At 47.3% G+C, this 22589-nt stretch overlaps 1 protein-coding gene across 3 annotated transcripts in view; it reads right to left on the bottom strand.

Annotated features, from left to right (window-relative positions):
* The window catches only part of LOC138567526 (cyclic nucleotide-binding domain-containing protein 2-like), a 304324-nt gene that overhangs the window by 137326 nt on the left and 144409 nt on the right, over positions 1 to 22589 (bottom strand). The window lies entirely within an intron of this gene.

Genomic DNA, 22589 nt, shown 5'->3' on the forward strand with positions numbered 1-22589 from the left:
GTGACCCCCCCCCCAATCGACACCCCTCATGAGCCTGTGATTACATTCACCCAGCAGCCAGGTACGTTGTGCAGCATGTCGTGCCATGTAGCGGGGAAGCGTGGAGTTGCGCAGCACCATGGCATCATGTGTGGAGCCAGGGAATCATGCACAGCAAAGTGTGATGGTTTTGCGTGCATCGCACACCATCTGTACATTCAGGGAATGGTACAGCTTCCTGTTCCGGTACACTACCTCCACAGCATGCTGGACAACCAACTCCACATGGGTACAGTCGAGGGCACCAATTACATTAGGCATGCCTGCCACTGCATGGATAGCTATTTTGGTTGCATTCACCTCCTCCGCAGTCCGTGGTAACTTGATGTGGTTGCTTGCTTGTTTCAGGACTCAGTGCATTTAGCACCTGGTTGAACACACGTGAAAAACAGGGTTGTGAGATTCCATGCAGCTGCCCCACTGTGGGCTGATAAGTGCCTGTGGCAAAGAAGTGTAGCACAGAGACTACCTTCAGCAAGGGGGGGATGGCTGTCCGGATATTGATCAGGCTCACCAGGTCATCATGGATGAGGTCCACTATTGTGGTGATGGTGTCCCTGTCCAGCTGGTACAGGGTGTGGATCTGAGCAGGGGTTATGTTGAATGGGCTGGCCCTTAGGCGAAGGGTTGGTGGCTGCCTACAGGGTACAACTGCCTGCACAATGGGTATGTGCTGGCCCAATCTCGCCATCCTTCTCCCCCTGCGCCTCTGCTGCATTCTCTGCCTTACTGCCTTCTCAAGGAGTAGCAGTGCAAACGTGTCCTCCAGCTCCAGTAGTGCAAGCGCTATTGGTAGCATTGTGGATTTGGGTGCGGTGTGGTGTGTGGTGTGTGGGAGTGCTCGTTTTTGGGCTGTGCCAGACTTCATTGCCTCCACCTGTGCTGATTGTGTGCACCTGTGGCAGCAGATTACTACTAACGCCTGCGCCGCGATGCCGGTGTTAATGGCATCATTGTAACCGATATTACCGGAATGTCCATGCCGGTGATAGCATGTCTCTGCACCTCCTAATTTGCACTTAACTGCAACATGCTGGTCGTAATACTCCGGTCCGGTAAACGATGCCGGTACGGTTATACCGGCATCGCTTTTACCGGTCCTGCAACCTTGCAATCAGGGCCAGTAACAGTAACGTTAACCGCAAAGCTGTGGCAACTGTTAGTGTGTATGAAATGGGACTCACCCAAGCACTGTGTTTCAAGCATTAACGTTGTAGCTAATTGGAAGATGCAGCAGTTTGCCAAATGTCTGAAAGTAAAAATAAAATCAAAGCATTGGACCATCTAGTATTACTAGTCAGTACAAGACAAGCTTAATTCTCATATGGGAACTTGAAAGGAATTCACCTATATAGCGGCTTCGCACAGTGACCAAAGTGTGTCTTCTGGCAGCGACTCGAGATGCGCGGGCGAGTGCACTTGTTAAATCAACATATGAGGAAGGAAAGACTTATCCTTGCGGCAGGAGTCCTGTAGTGCAGCCCCTTGGTGCAGTGCCCAATCTTGAAGTGAGAAACCATTGGAGTTTATTAATCTCCATGGTAATAACAAAGTGAAACCTGAACGGAAGCACAAACGTCTATCATGTTATGGACTGGGATTTGGATGCATCAATCCACACATTTCAATTGATGTTTTCTCATGTATTTACCTGCATGTACTTGGTTATCATTTATTACATTTTGAACATGCATCAGCCCTGAGCAAGACCCCATTGGGCCTAAACACATGTAGGCTGATACTTTGCAATAAATCCTATCACACACCAACAGATGTGACATTGTGTCTATTTATGCTCCTGGCGCAGGTTGAGTGTGATTAACATTTTGTGTTTTGTCATATTACTTTGGAACCTTGGCCTGAGTTCCTCTGTGTCACTTGCAACCACCAGTCACCCAGATAATCATAACCAAGAAGGAGAGCTCAGATCCAGGGAAGGGCCTCTGACCTTTTGTACCTTGTTATGTGGCTAGACTGGCATTTTGGTGCAGCCAATATAGCCATGTTTTACTGTGGCATGGCATTTGTACTGCACATCTATGATAAAGTAAGCATGATACGTGTCATTACATGGCTAGACTGGCATTTTGGTACAGCCAGTCTAGCCATTTCTTACTGTGGCATGGCATATTTTGCTCAGCTTCTATGATACAGCAAGAATGAAATGTTGTTTTACATGTCTAGACTGTTCTACGTTTGTTAGGGATAATTCTCTTTTTATGCTGAATTTCCTAACCTAGTGAGTCCCCCAGCAGCTTTGCTGGATTTCTGGAGTTTGTTTTTTCCATCCTGCCAAGATTGAGACTCTTTTTCTCCCACTCTTGGATATGAATGTGTGTAATTCCTTCGAATGTCAATGTGTTCTATGGGCTATGGGGTCTTTTACTCCATAGGGTCTCATATGTTTTTCTATGTGTGTTACACTGCACCCTCCGTGCCGTAGCACTGGGGCGTCTTAGCGGACCTCCCTCATAGACTCCATACCCGGGGACTGACTACTGTCTCCCCGGACATGTAAAGTCACCATTGGCTTTACTAGACCTAAATTTACTAACAGAACTAGTACAAACCATCCTATTGTGGACGTACTAGTAGGGGTAATTCGATTACTCCTAGGTCTGTTATTCGAGGGGGCACTGTCCCGTCCCCCCTCGTCAAGTTTTGGCTGGTGGCAGTGGAAACTACTTGTTATGTTTGACCCCGAATATAACCCTATGGGATTCGTCCCATTGTTAGAGATTGATACTGTTTCTCGTTAATCTCTAACATACCTCCGGTCTACTTATCCTAAATAAGTCTATCGGATGGTATTTTCTGCCAGAACTCGGCTTTTTAAAATGGCGTCTGTGTTCGTCTCTGTGACTCCTAAACCAAAGGTTGAGCACTTTGTTCCACTTTTGGCGGGCTTCTGTACAGAGACCCTCCAAAGTGGTGCCATTCTGTCTGGGTTACCACAGGGGTGTGGGAGGGGGTTTAGGCACCCTGGACTGAGTTGCCTTGCCAACTCCGGTCGCACTCTGGTGTGATTGGCCCAAGTGGTGAGCCTCCCTGCTCACCACTTAGCGTGTTTTGAGTGACAGCTAGGCTGAATGAATGGGGGTTTTCTGCATAAAAGCAGGGCTTTTGGGACTGGATCTTCAGAAGTTGCCACAGGACCTAAGAATCCGACGAGGGTAAAGCTGAGCCGACCTGCAATGACGACACCTCCGGTGGAGCCCTGCTGAATCGACTCACCACTTCCTGACGACAGAGGAGATCTCCCTGCCGGAGAGTCTCTTCCCCTGACTGGTGGGAACAACCAGTCCCCTTTGCTTTTTCTTCGCCTCAGGACGGAGTGGTCGAATTGCCCGTGCAGAGCACCTCGGCAACCGGATAGCCACTACCCCTGTACCGCGACCAAAAGGTGGTGCCTTGTGACAGAGCACTCCGCGGCTGGTCTCTTCCCTGGTGGTGCACCGATCTTCAACTTTCCTTTGACGACGAGATCATCTCTTCTCGTAGCCAAGACAGGACGTGCATCCACCACCAGGAACAACTGCCCCCGCCGGAGCTGTCACTCCACAATCAAGGTACTGTGTCCGCCTGGCTTCCCTTGTTGCCGGATAGAGTGAGGTGTCTTAATCCTCGCCTCTCCATAGGGTCGCCTCCAAGCTTTCTCTAGTGTGTTGTTCTGAACTGGTCCAATCTGCCGATAACAATTTGCTTCAAAGACTGGAACGCATTTCCACTAAGATACTTTTTGGGACATATCGCCTTGCCTCTCTTCGAGTGGGCCTGGCCTCTGAACTTTATGATCTACTGTGGTTCTTGCCATGCATTTGTCCGTAACATATTGGAACTGTGTTGATTTCGTAACCTGCTTATTTTTCTCTCCCGTCCTAACAAATACTAAAGTGCCATCTAGATTGAAGCATACACCTCTGTCTGCAAATAAGTGATGCTGTTAAAACCTAGACTTGTCGAAATATTGTTAGGGGGATTGATCTTTTTCTTCGTAGAGTAATTGTAATTGAAGTGTTTGCCGTAATAGTGCCAGAGTGTTTTCTATAGATGTGTCGTTATAAATAAATACCTTTATATCTTTACACTGAAGCCTTGTTGCGTGTTTGCTTGTCTTACGGTGTAGAATTGCCCTATGTTGTATACTCCACATACTGCCTAACTCTTCTTGAGGGAAGTCTGACTGCTCAGCCACAGCTACCAAGTGAATCTGTGTGGCACAGACTGCTACCAAGCGGGTTTACTGCCAAACACCTGTAGTCCTAAATCTTTTGCAGTGGTCCCAGAGGGAACTGCACAGGTTTCCTCCTAACACTGGTGTACAGCGGTGGGATTTGTATCGAGTATACAGTTTAGAGTGCTTTTCGACACTTTAGGATAACTAACCACAAAGCTTAGCACTAAAAAGCAACTTTCAAAAATATGTCTACTATGGAAGCTTACAGTCAAAAATCCTTGTCAGGTGAAAATACTGAGAGTTTGCGAGCTCTCTGTAGACAAGAGAATCTTTCTGTAAGGGGCAAGAAGTTAGAACTAATAGAGAGATTGCTGGTGAACCAAAGTCTGGGTACTGGTTCAGAGGAACCAATTTCTCCAGCAAATGTAGATAACAGTGATGGTGTTGATCTAAATCGTAATTCTGATGATAGCGATGAAGAGGCTGAAGAGGAAGGAGAGGCTAACGCAACTGTCTCCCCTGCTCCTCTACCTGCCTTACCAGCTGTACCTACGGGGCCCATACCAGGTCCCACATGTAATCCTGCTTATTTTGAACTTGAAAAAATGAAGCTCGAATTAGAATACAAACGGTTCTTGGCTCAATCTGAACGAAACCAAGAGCTCGAGTTCAGACGGCTGAATGCCCAGGCTGAGCAGAAGCAAGCTGAGTTAAGACTCAGGGAAATAGAACTTAATCACACGTTAGAGATGAAAAAGTTGTCTATGGAAAATGCTTCTCTCTCCTCTGGTTCCTCTAGGAGCTCCAGTCCCAAAAGACCCCGGATGCTGAAGGAATTAGTGGGTATGTATGAACCGGGATTGGATGTGTTGGATTGGTTAAAACTGTTTGAGTACAATCATGGGCTCCATGACATCACCGGGAATGATTTACTTCCCTGGTTGTTCTCTAGGCTCCCTCCTGTTGCGACTGATGTGGTAATGGAGTTGGGGGAGGCGGATAAGACGAATTACGAAAGTGTGAAACTAGCTTTGATAGCTAGGTTCGGGAAGACCCCTTCCCAGTATCTTAAGAGGTTTAGAACCCTCAAAAAGCATGATGGTACCCCTTGGGCTACCTGGGTGAGTGAAGGGTTGAAAAACTTAGCCGGATGGATTAAGGTTTACAAAGTGAACACTTATGAGGGTATGAAGAATCTTTTTATGTTGGAGTCTATTTATGATGCCTGTTCTCCTGAGCTCAGACAGCACTTGGCTGATTCGAAGGAATTGGATTCCCGGAAGCTAGCTAAGGCTGCTGACTTATGGGTTGCCAACAGGGCTACTCATAAGGATTCTGGGGCAACTCAGAAAAAGGATGAGGGAAAACAGCCTAAAAAAGACTCAAAAGAGAATTCGAATAACTCAAATTCCAACGAGGGCCCCAAACAAAATAACCAGGGTAAACCCCAGGGAAAACCACAACCGAATAGTGTACCTTCTGGCCACAAACCAGAAGGAGGTCAGAGCAAACCACCATTCCAGAGAGCATTTGGAACATGCTATCTCTGTGGGGCAACTGACCATATCAAAGGAGATCCAAAATGTAAGGGTAAACCTACTGGGATCAGCACGGCCTCCTTAGCCTTCACTCCTGAGGAGGAAGTCCAAATGACTAGTGCTCACTTTGAAGTCTTTGCTGAAGAACATTGGGTTCTTCAAGCAAGTGTATCAGTAGAGTCGATGGACCTGGTTAGTAATCAGAATAGGAGTATGTACGACTCTATACCAGAAAACTCTAAATGTTATTATGTGGACAGTGTTCTTGTCAATGGCCAGGATACTCCTGCCAGGCGTGATTCTGGGGCCAGCAGAACAGTAGTGGACGAAAGCTTTTTCAGGTCTGAGGATGTTGCTAAGGCACCCAAAGGTCCCACTAAGATGTCTGGAGGCCCTGTCCAAATGGTTCCAATTCTACCAGCCCTCATTCAGTGTAATGACATGACAGTGTTGATTTCTGTCAGTGTTCAGACTGAGGTGCCTGGGAGAGTCCTGTTGGGGAATGATCTAAAAACTCTAGGAGTAGTATCCAGTACCCCCAGGCCTCCCAGTATGGAGACCCAGTACCAAACCAAATTGGCTAGAGAGGCCACCTTAAGGAACCACTCTAAGCCGGTGGGAACCTCTACTGAGAACCCCACGACAAGCCCTGGTGTTGGTAAGTTGACCTCTGACCCAGGCAAATTTCAGGCTAACATGTTAGGGAAATGGGAGCCCCAACCAAGCTCCATCATTGTTCCCCCAGTTTTAGAATCTGCGACTCCCCCTGCTTCTGAGGAAGAGGTGGATAGACCAACCGGACCCCTAACTAGGCCTAAGAGAACTGGTAATTCTCAGTGCTGGTGGAAAACCAGAAAAGAAAAGTCTAAGGCCAAAAACCTTCAGACTGTTGGACCTTCCACAGAAGACTCCAACCCAATTCCTAGACTTAAGGGGGAAAACTCCTAAAGTAGGTAAGGTAAGATCTCAGAGGAAGGAGAAGCATGTACCTTGCTTATCTCCATCCCCTCCAACCAAGAGGCCTAAAACTCAACCTTCTCTCAACAGAGAGGTAGGGAAGACCTCTGGAGGCCCCTCTAGATCTAAGGGAATCCTTTATAAGGACCCCTTGAAAAAGCCTAACACAGGTTCAGAAGTTGTAACAACTTCTGAGGGACTGGTCAACCAGATCCCCTATAAACTTAAAAAGACTGATGCTCCTAGGAAGGTTTGTTGTTGGGACAGCGGGCAGGGACTGTGTATTCTCAAATGCTGTTCCAACCACCTGATTGGCTGAGCGCCCTCCCCCGGGTTTGAATCAATCTCTCTCTGTCTCTCTCTCTCTTCTTCTCTCATTGCACCCCACCTCCTCCTCCAATGGGAATTTTCAAAAGGGGCTTAAGTCACCTACTGGTTATGCGGGCACTCCCCGCAAAAATGGGAGTGCATTGATTCTCTGGTAACAGTTCTTATTATGGGGGCCCTGTCCCCAGCGTTGTTGATAAGTCACTGTTTTTGTCCATGGTGGGAAAGTGGGGTCATGTGGAAGCCCCTGCCGGTAAATCCCACCAGGATTGTGCCATCTCTGTGATTGCTGCATACGTTTTCGGCTTCTCCTTGCCTCTCTCTCTCGTTTTCTTGTTCTCTGGACATCTCTGCGATCGGGGTTGGCATGAGAGTCACACGCAACACTCGAAGTTCTATCTGGATGTTGGTTCTGTTACTACTGCTCAATCAGTCTGATATTAATGATTAATAGAATAGTTAATTTGAATAGAATTGTTCAGATTAGAACCAGGTACTGCACAAATATATATTTGTGAATTGGCAGATTATAGAATGAGATTTCTTTTAAATTTTCATTAGGGATTTTACCAGTATTAGGAGGTGTGGGTGATTAGCAGGGAATTGATATAAAAGATAGAGTGTGAAGATTATGCAAAATAGACATTTAGGGCCTAATTCACAGAGTGTTTTCCAATGGGGTTGTGCCATTATAAAATGCTTCTGTGAATCTGGCCCTGAAAATCAGGATTATATATTTGAGATGTGCAGAACCAAAGGGACCAAGAGATAATTATTTAAACGTGAATTGCTTAAATGTTGATCAATATGAAATTATGAATTCTTAGTATAATAGAACAATTAATTCAATAAGTATTTTTCTTCTTATATACTATAATGACGTGGATATGATTTTATCATAATTTGTGTAATCAATAATAATGTACTTATATTGTGTGTTTAAACATGCAAAAATCTTATATAAATAAATACATAAATGCCATGTAAATTGCTGAGAAACTGAACGCAAGCAACCTCGATAATGACAAACATCAAGTAGTTGATTTATCAGATGCGTTTTAAAATGCAGATGTATAACAAAATATTTTGTTCAATTGTAATGAAAAGCAAATTATGTTGTATCAAAAGCCACAAAATTCAGATTTGTGTAACATTTCGAAAAGTTAACCCAAAACAAGACTGTAGACACACCAAAGACAACTCCGTTTTGAAATAGGATGCAGGTAAATACATTTTGTTATAGCCTGAAAAAAAGTCTTACCTCAAAGAGTCAGCACCTTCACAAATTCAACTAACTGAGTTCGACATATATGCACAAATGGACAGCAATTAATCTGACATTGAAAAAGTGTTTCTTTATGCCATATGCCTGCTTGTCTTTGCTGTGATAAACATGTTCAACAACTCAAGAGATTTCACAAGGTTTTGTATTGTATTGTAGTGGTCATTTATATAGCGCCTTTTCCCATTTTTATGGCCTTAAAGCGCTTTGTGGTAGGAACGCCCTCAGGGACCAAAGTCCAAGTATAGGAAGGTTCTTAGAGGAGTCTTAAGATGCATGTGTGAATTTGGCCAAGATTCGGACTTAGGAGGGCTGGCTTGGCTCCAGTAAGCAACCCAAGACGTCAGGCATGTGGACGGGTGCTGAGGGAGGTCATGCCAGACCACTAGTACAGGAGACTCGATATGTACCCAGCTAGACCAAAATTTGTTGTAGGTTGTTGCTGTATTCTAAAGGCAGTCGTGCTGAGACAAGTCTGGTGTTTCAAGGCGAAGCAGTTACGTGACCAGTTTGACCAAATTTGTTGTAGTCGTAGCTGTTTTTTTTATTTTTATTTTTTATTTGTATATGGTTCTGACATGAACCTTTACAAAACACAGAATCAATAATGACATACAACGACAAAATAGAGGAATAATAACTACAGAACTATAAAAATAAAATACACTTTTCCACCTTAGGTCCATTAATCAAAAGAAAAAAGAAAGAAAGAAGAGAAGTGATAAAGAATTAAATTAAATGAGCTGATTTCCAATGTTTCACAATTGCTACTCCAAAGAAACTATTATTCCATTATTTTTGCAATTTTTAATACCCGGACTATCGAGGCTGTTAAAGCTGCATTAAATACAGAAACCAAGTAATCCCAAAAATATTCTGCCACAATCCCTTCCTTACGGGATACAAATTTGCTGAACAACATTTTTTCGGGATGACCATGTTCCCTCACACTCCATCAATAAGTGTCCTAATGTTTGATTAGATAGATGGAAGGACACACACGTCACACAGTCTTACAGCCATCTCTCCCTGTTTCCTCCTTGCCAGTATTTCTCCGCAATGAACCAGGTTTAAACTGATCCTGAGGAAGTCGTTCATTACTGTCCTGTCAGGGAATTTTAAGCGATAGCTGGAAAGGCAACTACGTTTTTTTTCCGCCATGAGGAAAGGGTTTACGATTGGTGTCTCTCTTACCTTTGCAATGGGTTCCATCCAATCACTTAATTCCAGTTTACGTTTTACCATTAACGGATTTAAGATTAGGGTGTCGACCTCTAGATCTTCTTTCTCCAGCAGTTCCTTTACTCCTTTTTCCAGGCCAGACAACGTAGGTGACTTTGATTGATTCAAATGGGATCTAATGTCCCCATATAGAGTACAACTCTTTCCCATAATTACCTCCCTATACAGTGATGCCAGCTTCCAGTTTGTCATGCAATTTAATGATTTGAGGCCAAGCTGGAACCTAAGGCTCCACCCCGGAGTACAATGAGGCAGACCAAGTGACTTCTTCCAAATTCGATCCTCCACCGCACTCCAGTCTGAAGACCAGCGTAGCGGCTTTGTCTCCAAACCATAAAGGATAACAGGCACTGCCTTTCTAGATAGAATTTTATTAGCGGTAAAACTGAGAACTTGCAGTACTTAACATTCAATTTTAACATTTGAGAGGCCAGCTGAGATGCTTTTACGGCCACATCTGCTTCCACTTTATGCTGGGTTGGAGAGGCATAGATGTAATAGCCTAAATTCTTCACCACCCCAACTCTTTCGATCGGTTGGCCCCCAAGAAACCAACTTGAAAAATTGATCTTCTTATGCGGATGCCGAAAGACCACGACTCTTGACTTGAGTGGATTGATAGTAAGATTGTTTACTTCTGCATACTCCCCTAACTTTGTCAAGAGTCGCTGTAGACCTATGGCTGTTTTATCCAACAGAACAATGTCTGCATAGGCCAGCCAATGGACCCTCTTACCATTTAACTCCAGGCTGGCCAATGCGGATGGCTCCAAGAAGATCCCCATGTCTGCTAAAAAGAGATTAAAAAACAGTGGGGCCCACAAGCAACCCTGCCTGACCCCCCTCTCGACCTTAATGGATTCTGACAGATGACCATATTCATCTAACCTAACTCTTATGGAGGTGTCTTTATGTAGTTCCTCCAACATGGCTAAGTACAAATCAGGCATGCCCCAGCTCTTGAGTTTGTTCCAAAGCAGGTTTCTATTAACTTGGTCGAAAGCTTTGGACAAATCGACCCAAGCCCGTACAACGGGAGAGATCCCTTGGACATTGTATGCTCACCTGCCAGGTTCAATACCAACCTGTTTAGAGCTGTTGACAGGCCTCTCCTAAAGCCGGTCTGGAGATGGGGCAGAATCTTCTGATTATCGACCCAGGCTGAGATTTCCTTTAATAACAGCTTCATGAATATTTTACTCTCGATGTTGAGCAAAGCAATCGCACGATAGTTTATTGCTGCTCGACGATCCCCTCCCTTAAAGAGAGGTATGACCAGAGCTGTTTTCCAAGATGTCGGAAATGCACGGGTCTCCCGAATCTCTTCAAAGAGGCAGTAAAGTAACCGGGACCATAGTTTCGGCTCACTTTTAAGAATTTGATATGTGAGGCCGTTTGGGCCCGCTGCCTTTGATGTGGAGGATTTCAGAATTAGATCTTTTATATCCTCCTCATCGCTCTATAGCTTGTAATTGTATGCCCCAGATCTCTAAAGGTTTCAGTCAGGTGCTCCACCCATCTTGCCTCTGGGACTAGATTACAAAGAGAACTATTGTCACCCGATTCTAACTGGCCAATTATAGACCAAAGATTCCTAGAGTTCTTTTCCTTTAGAAGTTCTAACATATGTTCCCCGTCTCTTTGCATCCTGGCAGCGCTGTGATTTCGCAACCATGAATTATATTTAACTTTAATGCTTTTAGCTTCTACTGTGAATTTTACTGGATCCAATCCTGCTGATTTTAACTTACGCAGGGAGCTTCTCAGGTCTCTCTTCCTTTTCTGGGTCCCCTCATCAAAGCAATGCAGATGCTTTTGCAAAGATCTTCCCCTTGGAGCTCCTGTAGCCGAGTTAGCCCACGGAAAGTGTGTAAAATTCACCGGCTGACATTGCGTCTCCCAAATAAATCTAGGAACCTTTTTCAACTGGGCATTCAATTTAGAACCCTCTCCCTGATACTTCACTAACCTTATTTCCCCCTTGAGTCCTACCACATCCTGTTTACCCGAACCCAATAGTGAGGTAGAAGGATTAGTGAACGAGAGCTCCATTCTACAGTGGTCACTCCCACTTCCATGTTTTATCACTAGGGAAGAGGGGATCGAGAGGAGGGATTGAGATTAAAAAATGTAATCCAAGACCGATGATGAATTTCCTCTGTGCCACGTCATAAATGGTCACATCTCACTCTCTTCCCTCCCATTTACCATACTCAGATTCCAAGATTTCAAGATTTCAAGAAGCTCAACCAAAGTTTCCCATTTTTTGAGATTTTATGAATAGATGCTTTCCCCAGGACTCTCCCTATTTCTACACACTCTGTGTTTAGGTCCCCCGCTAATATAATCTGAGACCCTCCCGGCTCCAATTTAATTCTTTCTAAAAGGGAGTCCAAGATTGCTAAAAAGGCGGGGAGTTCTGAACAGGCAGGGTTCCAGTATAAATTGATTATCGTCCACGGAGAGCCTGTGAAGTCTCCTGTTAGAAATATTCTGCAAGCCTGGCTACCAATCGAGTTCATAAAAATCGGGATGGCTTCTTTTATTATTTGATTTTTAAAAGCCATCAGGAGCCCACCTGAGGGTCTACTCTTTGCCTTCTGCATTGCTGGTAAGCAGAACAACGTGAAACCCTCTGTGCTTATAGGATTTCCTAGCCAGGTTTCTCGCAATAAAACAATATCACAAAGATCAAATAGACAATCTCTCATTCCTCTGGCCTTAAAAGCACTGGAACCCCGCGTGTTCCAATTCACTAACTTTAGTCCCTTTGGCCTAAAGCTGCTGGGGACCCATACCCAGCTTCACTAGAACCTGGGAGAGAATTTCTGGAAGTAAGGTTAAAGCGTCCTCCCGGATCCTTGGACCCAGCAGATCCCTCCCTTCTCCCCCTAGCTCCTTCACTTGGTGTCCCCCCCCCCCTCATTTGTAGACCCGATTTCATCATCCCCCTGTCTTGATATAGAGCCTTAGGCCTGCCATCAGACTTGTTGACCGAGACTTGAAGACCATGTGCTCCCAACTCCCTTGAAGCATTCTGAATAGCTAATCTTGATGAGGTGAGTGAAATTTCTACAAAGTATGGGTCTTGTGCAATCGGAAAGGAAATATTCTCAATATCCTTAGATGAAAGTAGATGCAAGTCATTCACTTTTCTACAAATCCCCAGAAGCGAAGTTCTATTCAATGATTTATGTTACCTTGTATTTGTTATAAGTCTTAACCAGACCCTTTGGACAGCGAAGTCCTTAATGTTCTCTGGAGCAGACTTTGTGATTTGACTCATGCTTGCATATGTCCCTGTCCCACAATCCAATTGGGCAGCATGTATTATTATCATAGATGTTTTCCCCTGGCCATTCTGAATGCATGGAGCTATAAGTTCACTGCCTTTAGCAGAGATGATATTTTGGGATTGATCTCGACTTTCTGCTCCAGCCCTTTCTGCTCTGCTCTTGTTTCAGTTTTCCCTCTTGCTACCAGAAAGTTAGGAGCCAACTTCAAAGTTGCTCCAGTCTGTGCCGCCCCCACCTTGGAGCCCTCCTGAGACTGCTTAGGTAATACATGTTTCTTCTGCTGCAACATGGGGGCCCATTTTACACTGTCCGAGCTGTTACTCTTGGATTGTTTCACATCAGCCGGACCAGCATTCAATCTGCCATTGTTGATTGCTGGAATCAGTGAAAGGCGCTTTCCTCCCTTGAATATCATTTCCCTGGAAATTCCTCCCTCAGCTCAAGTTGTAGGCCTATGCTCACTTTTGTTACTTCGGTACTATCGTCCACTAAGGAGCAATTTGATGTGGCCCATAGTGGTTTTAAAGACTTCCCTGCTTTACCCATGCCATTTGTTTTCAAGGGTAGCGTAGGAGGCCTTGGTGAGCTGCATGCAAGTGCCTTAGTTCTCCCCTTAGAATCTTTTGGGCTCGAGTCCTCTAATACTGAAGTCTCCTTTACTTGGGAGTCGGAACTGCTGGGGAGATGCTCCCAGTTTTTTGATTTCCCCTTTTTTTGTGATTTCTCTTCGATCTTAACTGAGGAGTTTTCGATTTTCTTTTCCCTTCCTGCATGATGTTTTATTAACTTCTTGCGGCCTCTGTGACTCTGTGTGAGAGCTGATTTCCAGGGAGAAACAGGAATCGACTGTGCTTCCAGAATGGTTTCCACAACAATAGGAGGAGTTTCTGCCTGAACTTCCAGTTCTTCCTCCCCTATGTTAGCCAGTCTTCGGAACTCCTCCAAAGTAAATTCCGAGAGAGGGGTATCATCGAAGAAATGGTTTGAGACATGATTGCTGCTTAAATTTCAGAATTTGCAGTATTTCCTCTAAAAGACAATTACTTTCTAGCTCTGCCTTTGCTGAAGCAGCTGACCTCAGCTGAAGTGAGGAAATATCCAGACCTTGCTTAACTAACTCAAGGTTCATTTCTCTAAGGGAGGAGAATACATTGTTGTTAATTGCTGAGCACTACCCCACTAATGAAGACTCACATTTGGCTGTCTCATTTGCCAGCTCCAGCATTATATCTGATTTTAGGAGTTCAAACACTGATACGAGGGAGTTCAGTACAAAGTACAGGGCCAGAGGGTCCCCCCTTTCAGAGCATCTTTATCTACTGAGGAGCCTTCATTCGTGCCAGCTTCAGTTGATCCAGGTTTTCCAAGCACTAGTTCAGTGTAGGGGGCTTCCTGATCAGAGAAAGACAGATTTCTAGCTCCAGTGAGTGCTAGGGAATGAGGCCTTTTATTCCTCTTCTTTCCGGAATATTCTTTGATCTTACTTTGGATCTTTATTGTAGTCACAGTGTATTCCAACCCCCGTTTCCACTGCTGCACAAGTTCAGAATCAGCATTCTGCCTTACTTCTCCTTCCTCAAAATGGCTCTTCTGTGATGGAACATGGACTTGAGTCTGAATTGTTTAAAGACAGCTTTTAGACAGGGTGGCTACCTCTATAATAGGAGAGGAGGGGGTGCCAGATGGTCCACCAACTAAAAAGGACCCATCTCCTTCCACACCCTTCGACTTATCTATCATCGCTACCCAGCTGCGCAGCTTCATAGTCGCGGCTATGAAGGGACGCCTTTAATACCTGTGTTTTAGCTGTTGATACCAGTGCAACTAAACCCCCTTCCCACGAAATGATTTGCACTCTGGTGTAACTGCTAATGTGCACCTTGCTTAAGTTGCACTGTTACCTAGTTCTCACAAACCACTATTTTGCAAATAGACCGAACGTCTATTATGCAGTGCAGCACAGCAAACTTAGGTGACCAGGGCGCGCTGCTAAAAGGGGAACTTCAAAGGGGAGCTGCAAGTATAGAGGATATTCCTCCAGTAAGCTTTCAATTCTCTTACCATGGATTAGAATCCCAGGCCCCCTTTGCAGGCACTGTGCGCTGTGTGCTGACGACCGTAATAGCCCACTACTACCACTGCCGCCAGGTCTGGGTTCTGTTCAGGCCGGCCGGGCTCTGAGCACCAGAGGTCCGGAGTCCACTCCAGGATCCGCGGCTTACTCTGCCTTGCCCCCGCACCTGCACCCGCGGACCAAACACAAACGGAGCTCCGTCAGCTCTGACGCCGTCTACAGCTGTCTGCAGCTGATTAGATGAATGGACCTCAAAGTGTAATAATCAAGCCGCACCTCCAACGAAACACTACCAAAACACTAGGCAACAGCTTAACAGCGTCACAAGGCCACTTCCGATTGAAACACTTGCTCAACTGGCTCAATGGTCGTAGCTGTATTCTAAAGTGCGTGGATGGATAGCCGTGCCTGCGGCAGATGTCCACCGAAGTGAAGCGTTTACAGGCGTAGAGATTGGGATAAACCATTCATGGTGGTGATCTTTAAATGAGACTGCCAGTGCCCTCCACCACTCTATGGGCCTTTCACATTCAATAGCATGTCAGGAAATATAGCTCAGTGGGTTAATAATCCTACTGCATAGATCGGTGTTTGACCTGCTAGTCGCAATCCTGTCCGTAGCTCAGTGCTGACCTAGCTTACCACTTATTACCAGGACCAATGGTTCGGAACACACACGTCTCACCAGGGCTGCTGGACTGGTAATGGTATACACTGCATGTAAAGGTTCCATGTGATATTTTCGCATATTAAAGGCCGAACACAAAAAAGACAGATTCTTTCGGCTGTTTTTGTTAGGCCTTCAATATGTGGAAATATGACACTTCAATGACCCCCAACACCCCACCTTTCCTCCACCACTATCTCCCTTTCCCCGGCCAAAGCCTCCCTCCTCTACCCACCCTCACCATGGACACACTAACCCACTGACAGAAACACGCACAAAGTCACACAAAGGGCCTCATTACGACCCTGGCGGTAATCCGCCGTCATTACCGCCATGGCGTAATGAACGTTAACGCCGTGGGACGATGGTGTAAAGTGCGCCACATTACGACCCATCGCGCACGAGCATTACGCCATGGCGGTAATGTAAACAGCGCCATGGCGGTAATGCCCCCAAAACGGCACCTACCGGCATCGTATGCGGCGCAAGGTGCACCACCGCCACCGCCGTACATAGCGGTGACCGTAGTTAGCGGTCACCGCAATTAGCGTTGACCGTAGATAAGCGGAACCGGAAGTAGCGTCACCGCGGCGGAACGGGAAAGAGCACGGCGGCCATCTTTAAAAACACAATCCATTGCCATCCTCCGAAACCACTGGACATCCGAGCCTGAGACCCCGCCAATACCGGCTTCAACCTTCTACCTGCAGGAAGATGCCGAAAGTTTTGAAAAAAGCCTGTGACCGCCAGCGGCAAGACCGCTTCTCCAGAGAGGAGCTCACCATTCTAGCGGAGACCCTACAGGAGAACGCTGCAGTGGTATTCTCCAACCAACTGACAAGACCGGCCATAACCAAGAAGAAGGCCATATGGGCACTGGTAGCTCAGCGGGTCAGTGCCGTGGGAACGACACCCCGCAATGTCAAACAGTGCCGCAAGCGGTGGGACGATCTCCGGCTCAGAGTCAGGAGCATACTATCAGCCAACATGAACCTGGCAATGGCAACTGGGGGAGGATCGGAGTCCCCTATAAAATTGCAGCCATGGGAGGAAATCTGTGCCTCCACAATCGGAATGCAGAGCATTGAAGGAGTAGGAGGAATGGAGAGAGGAGCCCCGACATCGGGCGATGCAGGTAGGTGGCTCAAATCAAGGCATGCAAAGTCCATTCATGTGAAGTACAATGTTGGCCCATAGTGTGAATGCAACACATCAGCAGGAGACTGCCCACAGATACATCCGATCTGCACCCTGTACACATGCAGCATGCACACCCTAACTGCAGGCACCCACATACCTCCATGCTACTTCCACACAAAAGGGAGTCAACTTTTTTCCCCTGCATGAAATGTGCCACATGTACTAACTGATGAGATGCCAGTCGCAACAATGCCCGGCCAATGTCCGCAGACCCATCAATAACACTCTCCCTCCTCTGTCCCACCACAGGCTCAAATTCCGACCTTGAGGAAGAGGACACCACAGCCTCCACACCCACCAAGAGGGCCAGGCCAACTGTGCCAACGCCACAACCCTCCACCTCTGTCGTCCCGAGGAAAACACCACAGCAGGCAAAATCCATGCAAGGGAAACAGGACAGGGCACAGACAGCCACCCCAGCAGGCAGTACAGCAGCAGCAGCAGCAGCAGCAGACATCACACCAATCATGCCCACAGAAGCCACAGCCTCTGCTGCAAGCAGCACACTTGGGGAGACTGCTGCCATTGCTGCCTCCTCCGATAGTGAAGCAGGGACCTTTGAGGAGAGTGATGTCAGGAGCCCCACAGGCCACCCTCATTCCCCCTACCTGTCCCTAAGCAGCCCGCATGTGGATGCCACACAGGGTCAGCCAGAGGATGACGATTGGCCAGCCACTCCATCCCCGCTGCAGGGGCAGATCAGCCCAATGGGAATGCCACTGCCATTAGCCATGGCCCAGAATCCCAACCATTCTCTGGAGGCGATTGCCACCCGGCAGCAGCAACTTTCCTCGCTGCTCGAAGAACATGTTGCTGAATGTGGGGGGTCAAGTGCAGCAGTGGATAAATGTGCTGAGACTGTGAAGGCAGCTATAGAGTCGTCCACAAAGGACATCTGCGCGGAACTAGCTGCTGTGCGGCACGCCATCACTGACCTTGTGCAGACAATACGGGCCATGCGTCCAAATGAGCAGGCAGGATCCTCCTCGGTTGCCAGCTCGACACCGAGCAGCCCCATCCGCCGATCGGGGAGGAACCTCCGCAGCACAGGCAGGGGTGCCCCGGGGGCCAGTGGAGGGGGCTGCCAATAGTGGCCGGACAGTGTAGGAATCCTACTACTGACACTGCTGCACAGACCAACTCACACCTTTGTTGGGATTCCAGGGGGGGGGGAGGGTGGAGGGGGGAGTGGGTGTGTTGGGGTGTGCAGGGGGGTGGCGGGGTGGTGTGTTGGGGAGTTAAGGGGGGAGTTTGGGGGGGGTGTGTGCAGGGGGGAGGTGGGAGGTGGGAGGGGGTGTGTTGGGGTGTGCAGGGGGGTGGCGGGGTGGTGTGTTGGGGAGTTAAGGGGGGAGTTTGGGGGGGGTGTGTGCAGGGGGGAGGTGGGAGGTGGGAGGGGGTGTGTTGGGGTGTGCAGGGGGGTGGCGGGGTGGTGTGTTGGGGAGTTAAGGGGGGAGTTTGGGGGGGGGGTGTGCAGGGGGGAGGTGGGAGGTGGGAGGGGGTGTGACACGACAGTACATAGTTCAAATACAGTTTATTCGTTTCACAAAAGGAAACGTGTGGACATTTTCATTGCGTATGTGTGCTTTATTGGTGTCCAGTCCTCAGTGTGCATGCCCCAGAGTCACACAGTGCCCCAAGTGCTGTCTCCATGCGATGAACACCAGCCGTGTGTGCTAGAAGCAGTGGTTGATGATACTTTGGCGCATGGCACGCCCCTCCTGTGCATCGCCTCCTCCATGTGGTGGCGCCCCTTCTGCACCCTCCTCATCCTCATCCTCATCGTCAGGTGGTTGCAGTTCTGCGTCAGGGGGCAGGGGCACATTCCGTCTGACGCACATATTGTGCAGCATGACACATGCCATGACGATCTTTGCCACCTTCTCATGGCCATACAGGAGTGCCCCACCAGACCTGCTGAGGCTTCGGAACCGTGCCTTCAGGAGGCCGAATGTCTGCTCTATGACCACACGAGTACGTGTATGTGCACGGTTGTAGTCCTCCTCGTGCTGGTTCTGCGGGTTCCGGACTGGCGTGAGGAGCCACCTCTTCAGGGGGTAGGCTGCATCACCTGTATGTAGGCGAGAATGTATGTGTCAGTCATGTTGTCTGTCCAGGAACATGATGTCCCACCATGGCTGGCATGGAACTGTTACCTTGGCTCACTTCTACATGCACTAATTGATTCACACTATGCAACCAGTATATGCCCATTGCTGCCATGGCCTGTTTAGCATGCCATCACCCTATGTATGCAGAGGGGTTTAGTGCATTGTGAGTGGCCTTCCTCTGTATCCGTTCTCTGTGTTACTCACAGCCAGGTGGAGTATGCATCATCCCCCCCCCCCTTTCAGCCAGGTGGAGTATGCATCATCCCCCCCCCCCCTTTCAGCCAGGTGGAGTATGCATCATCCCCCCCCCCCTTTCAGCCAGGTGGAGTATGCATCATCCCCCCCCCCCTTTCAGCCAGGTGGAGTATGCATCATCCCCCACCCCCTTTCTGCCAGGTGGAGTATGCACTGGTACGTCATTCCCATGCCCACTTCCATGACATAGCACTCACCGAGTAGCCAGGATCTTGGGCCTGCATGTCGCTCCATGTAGCGTGGTATTGTGGAGTTCCTCAGGATCATGGAATCATGGGTTGATCCGGGGAATCGGGCACAACAATGTGTGATGATCTTGTTGGAGTCACAGACCATTTGCACGTTGATAGAGTGGAACTGTTTCCGGTTGCGGTACGGTACCTCCATGGCACGTGGAACCACCAATTCCACATGGGTGCAGTCGATGGCACCAATGCAACCGGGTATGCTGGCTAGTGCATGGAAACCCACTTTGGTGTTTGCAATCTCCTGGGCAGTCCGTGGTAATGAGATGTGGTCGTCTGTGTGCTTGAGGAGGGCATCAAGCACTTGGATGAGTGTTCGTGAGAATAATGGTTGTGAAATGCCATGCAGGTGCCCCACTGTGTGCTGGTAGGTGCCTGTGGCCAGGAAGTGGAGTACAGCCACTACCTTCAGTAGGGGGGGGATGGCGGTTGGACTTTCTATCATGCTGACGATGTCGTTGTGTGTCATGTCTACGATGGCGGTGATGGTGTCCCTGTCCAAACGGTACAGGGTGTGGATCTGCTCAGCAGTGAGGTTGTTTGGATTGGCTCTGATGCGTGGGATTGGGGGCTGCCTGCGTGGTGGCACTGGCTGTGCTGGTGGGGCTTGCTGGGCCTGCCTTGCCCTCCTTCTCCTCCTGCGTCTCCTCTGTGCTGCCTGTTGTTGTTGTTGTTGCTGTTGCTGTTGTAGTAGCACATGCATTGCTATCAGGTCCTCCAGCCCCAACATTGCTAGTCGTATTGGCATCATTGTGGAGTGTGACTGGGTGTGGGTAGGGGTGGGGTGTGCTCTTTTTATACTCCCCTGAGTCTGTATTGCCTTCACCTGTGCTGTTTCTGTGCACCTGTGGCAGCTGCATTCACTTGAATTGGCCCTTTACGGTTGGTTCGCGATGGCGTTATTTGCACCATGGCGGTAAGGTACTTAGCGGCCTCAATGATGGCGTTAGGTGCATGTCCGCTTGGGTCGGCATTTGCGTGCCTTTCCGCCATGGCGCTAAGTACGGTGTGGGCGGTCGCGTGCGCGCACCCTTAGCGCAGTTTGCGGCAGCGTTAACTACGATGCCGCTATTGGCATCGTAGTTAACGGTCACGGGTCATGATCGGACCTGGCGGAAAACGATGGCGGTAAGCATTTACCGCCATCGTTTTTCGCTTAGCGCCAGGGTCGTAATGAGGCCCACATACATTTACCCACTCCCCAGCCCCCCCCAACATGTCTCACCCACACAGACACACAACACACTTACCTGGGCCCCAGCGACTTCCCTCTTCCAGATCCACCGTGCCTGTCAGCCCCTGCGCGCCCTGTGTGCTGACAGTTTGATTTAGAAAGACCCCTCAGAGCAGTCTCTGAGTGGTCTTTCGAAATCGGTAATTTCTGAAATCGCTTTTTAATAAGCAGTTTCTTCACTTAGTTCCCAGGCAAAGCACCTGCACGAAAGCAAGTGAAGCATCTGCTGACACAAAAGTCCAGCCTAACTCCAAAAAGTAGGATTGCATACATTTAAAAAGACGCCTCACTGTTCAAGCTGAACTAGATTTGTAATTTTCACAAGGCCTAGTAGGACCACCGCTGTCTTTGTTCATCATTGTTATTTAATTTGCCTTTTGTTCCCTTGTTCCCTCCCCTTTGCCTTGTGTTGGTGCTTTGAAACACAATTTATTGATGTATAAGCGAGTTACAAATGAATAATAAAATAAATAAATAAATATGCATTTTCAGCTTTTTGACTATTTAATATTGCTCTGGCAAAAGTCAAATAAAAGAACAAGAAAGGAAGAAGAGCTATACTCCTAAGAAAAACAGGGAAACAAAGTGGGTTGGGACAGGACAGAAGGTAAAGCAACAAAGACAGTAAGGGTAAGGGAATTAAGGTAAATAACAGGTGAGAGAGACACACAAAAACGAGCAACATGAGTGAGGGATAGAAGCAGAGCAAAAGTAAAAATGAGAGGCAGGACGATAAGGAAACAGATCGACAGCAGGTGGGAGAGAGAGACACGGAAATAAGCGAGGCAGAAGAAAGGGAGAAAAATAATCTAAGACCATGGAAGAAAGATCATCAACAGTAGAGACAGTGTTAGAGAAAACGGGACAGGAGATCAAACTAGAGTAATGATATGAGAGAGTCAGTGGAAGGGAGTAAACAGGAGAGAGAGAGATGCAGACAGAGGAGTTACAGCAATGGCGACAACAAGATAGAGGAGAGAAACAGCAATAATAGGATGCAGAGACAGGATGTGCAGAGTGACAGAGTAGCACACCATAACAAAAGGTAGCATAGCAAGACTCAGCGGGAGGGGCAGCAACAGAAAGTGAGAGACAGAGTAGCAATGACAAGAAGTTGGAGAAAAAACATGGCAGAGAAGCCATGAAACAGAAGTAGTTACAGGCAACCCCAGTAGGAGTGAGTGGCAGAGAAGTAAGTGGTAGGTACTTGATTGATGAATACCAGATTTAACTAGCTATTAGCTAGTTCTGTACCTGTAGTAGTTCTTAACAGAGTTTCTTTGTGCGCATATCATAAAGATGCAGATGGGTAGCAGGCGCCTGGCAATTATTCTGTGGGAGATTGTTTTTCACTACCATAATAAATTATATTAATGCAGGGAACTTTGATATACAACTGTTTTGTTTGTAATGTTGTTCAAAATCAGTTTTAACTTCATAAATGCATTGGAAGGATGTCGAATACGTTTTACTAGCTTGTGAAGGAGAACACTCACTTTTACTCTTAGATTTGGATTTACTCTCTAACTCAAAAAATAGGGAGTGAAATACTCACACTTCAAAATCCTATCTAGAGCACTGACTGGGCATCTATGATAAAGTAAGCATGAGAAGTTTTATTATGTGTCTAGGTTGGCCTACATTGGTGAAGCCAACAAGAGCATGTTCTCACACGGGGATATTGGCATATATTGGCAGAGGCAGCTTGGATATGTTTTCTTATAGTATTATTATGGCCATTATGAGCAAAGAAAACAAAAGTATGCTCTTGTATGGGAATACTGGTATGTATTGGTGCAGCCAGCATGAAAATATATGGGAAGCCAGCGTGAAAATGTTTTTTACACTCACATATATTGTGGGGAAGGGCACAATTAAAATGCGCTGGGAAAGGCTCCTGTGCACTGTCAGTGTCTTCCATCTATTGCAATTTTTCATGAGTTGGCCT

This window comes from Ambystoma mexicanum, chromosome 2p (genome assembly GCF_040938575.1).
Source record: "Ambystoma mexicanum isolate Mex_15411 chromosome 2p, UKY_AmexF1_1, whole genome shotgun sequence".
Taxonomy (NCBI): domain Eukaryota; kingdom Metazoa; phylum Chordata; class Amphibia; order Caudata; family Ambystomatidae; genus Ambystoma; species Ambystoma mexicanum.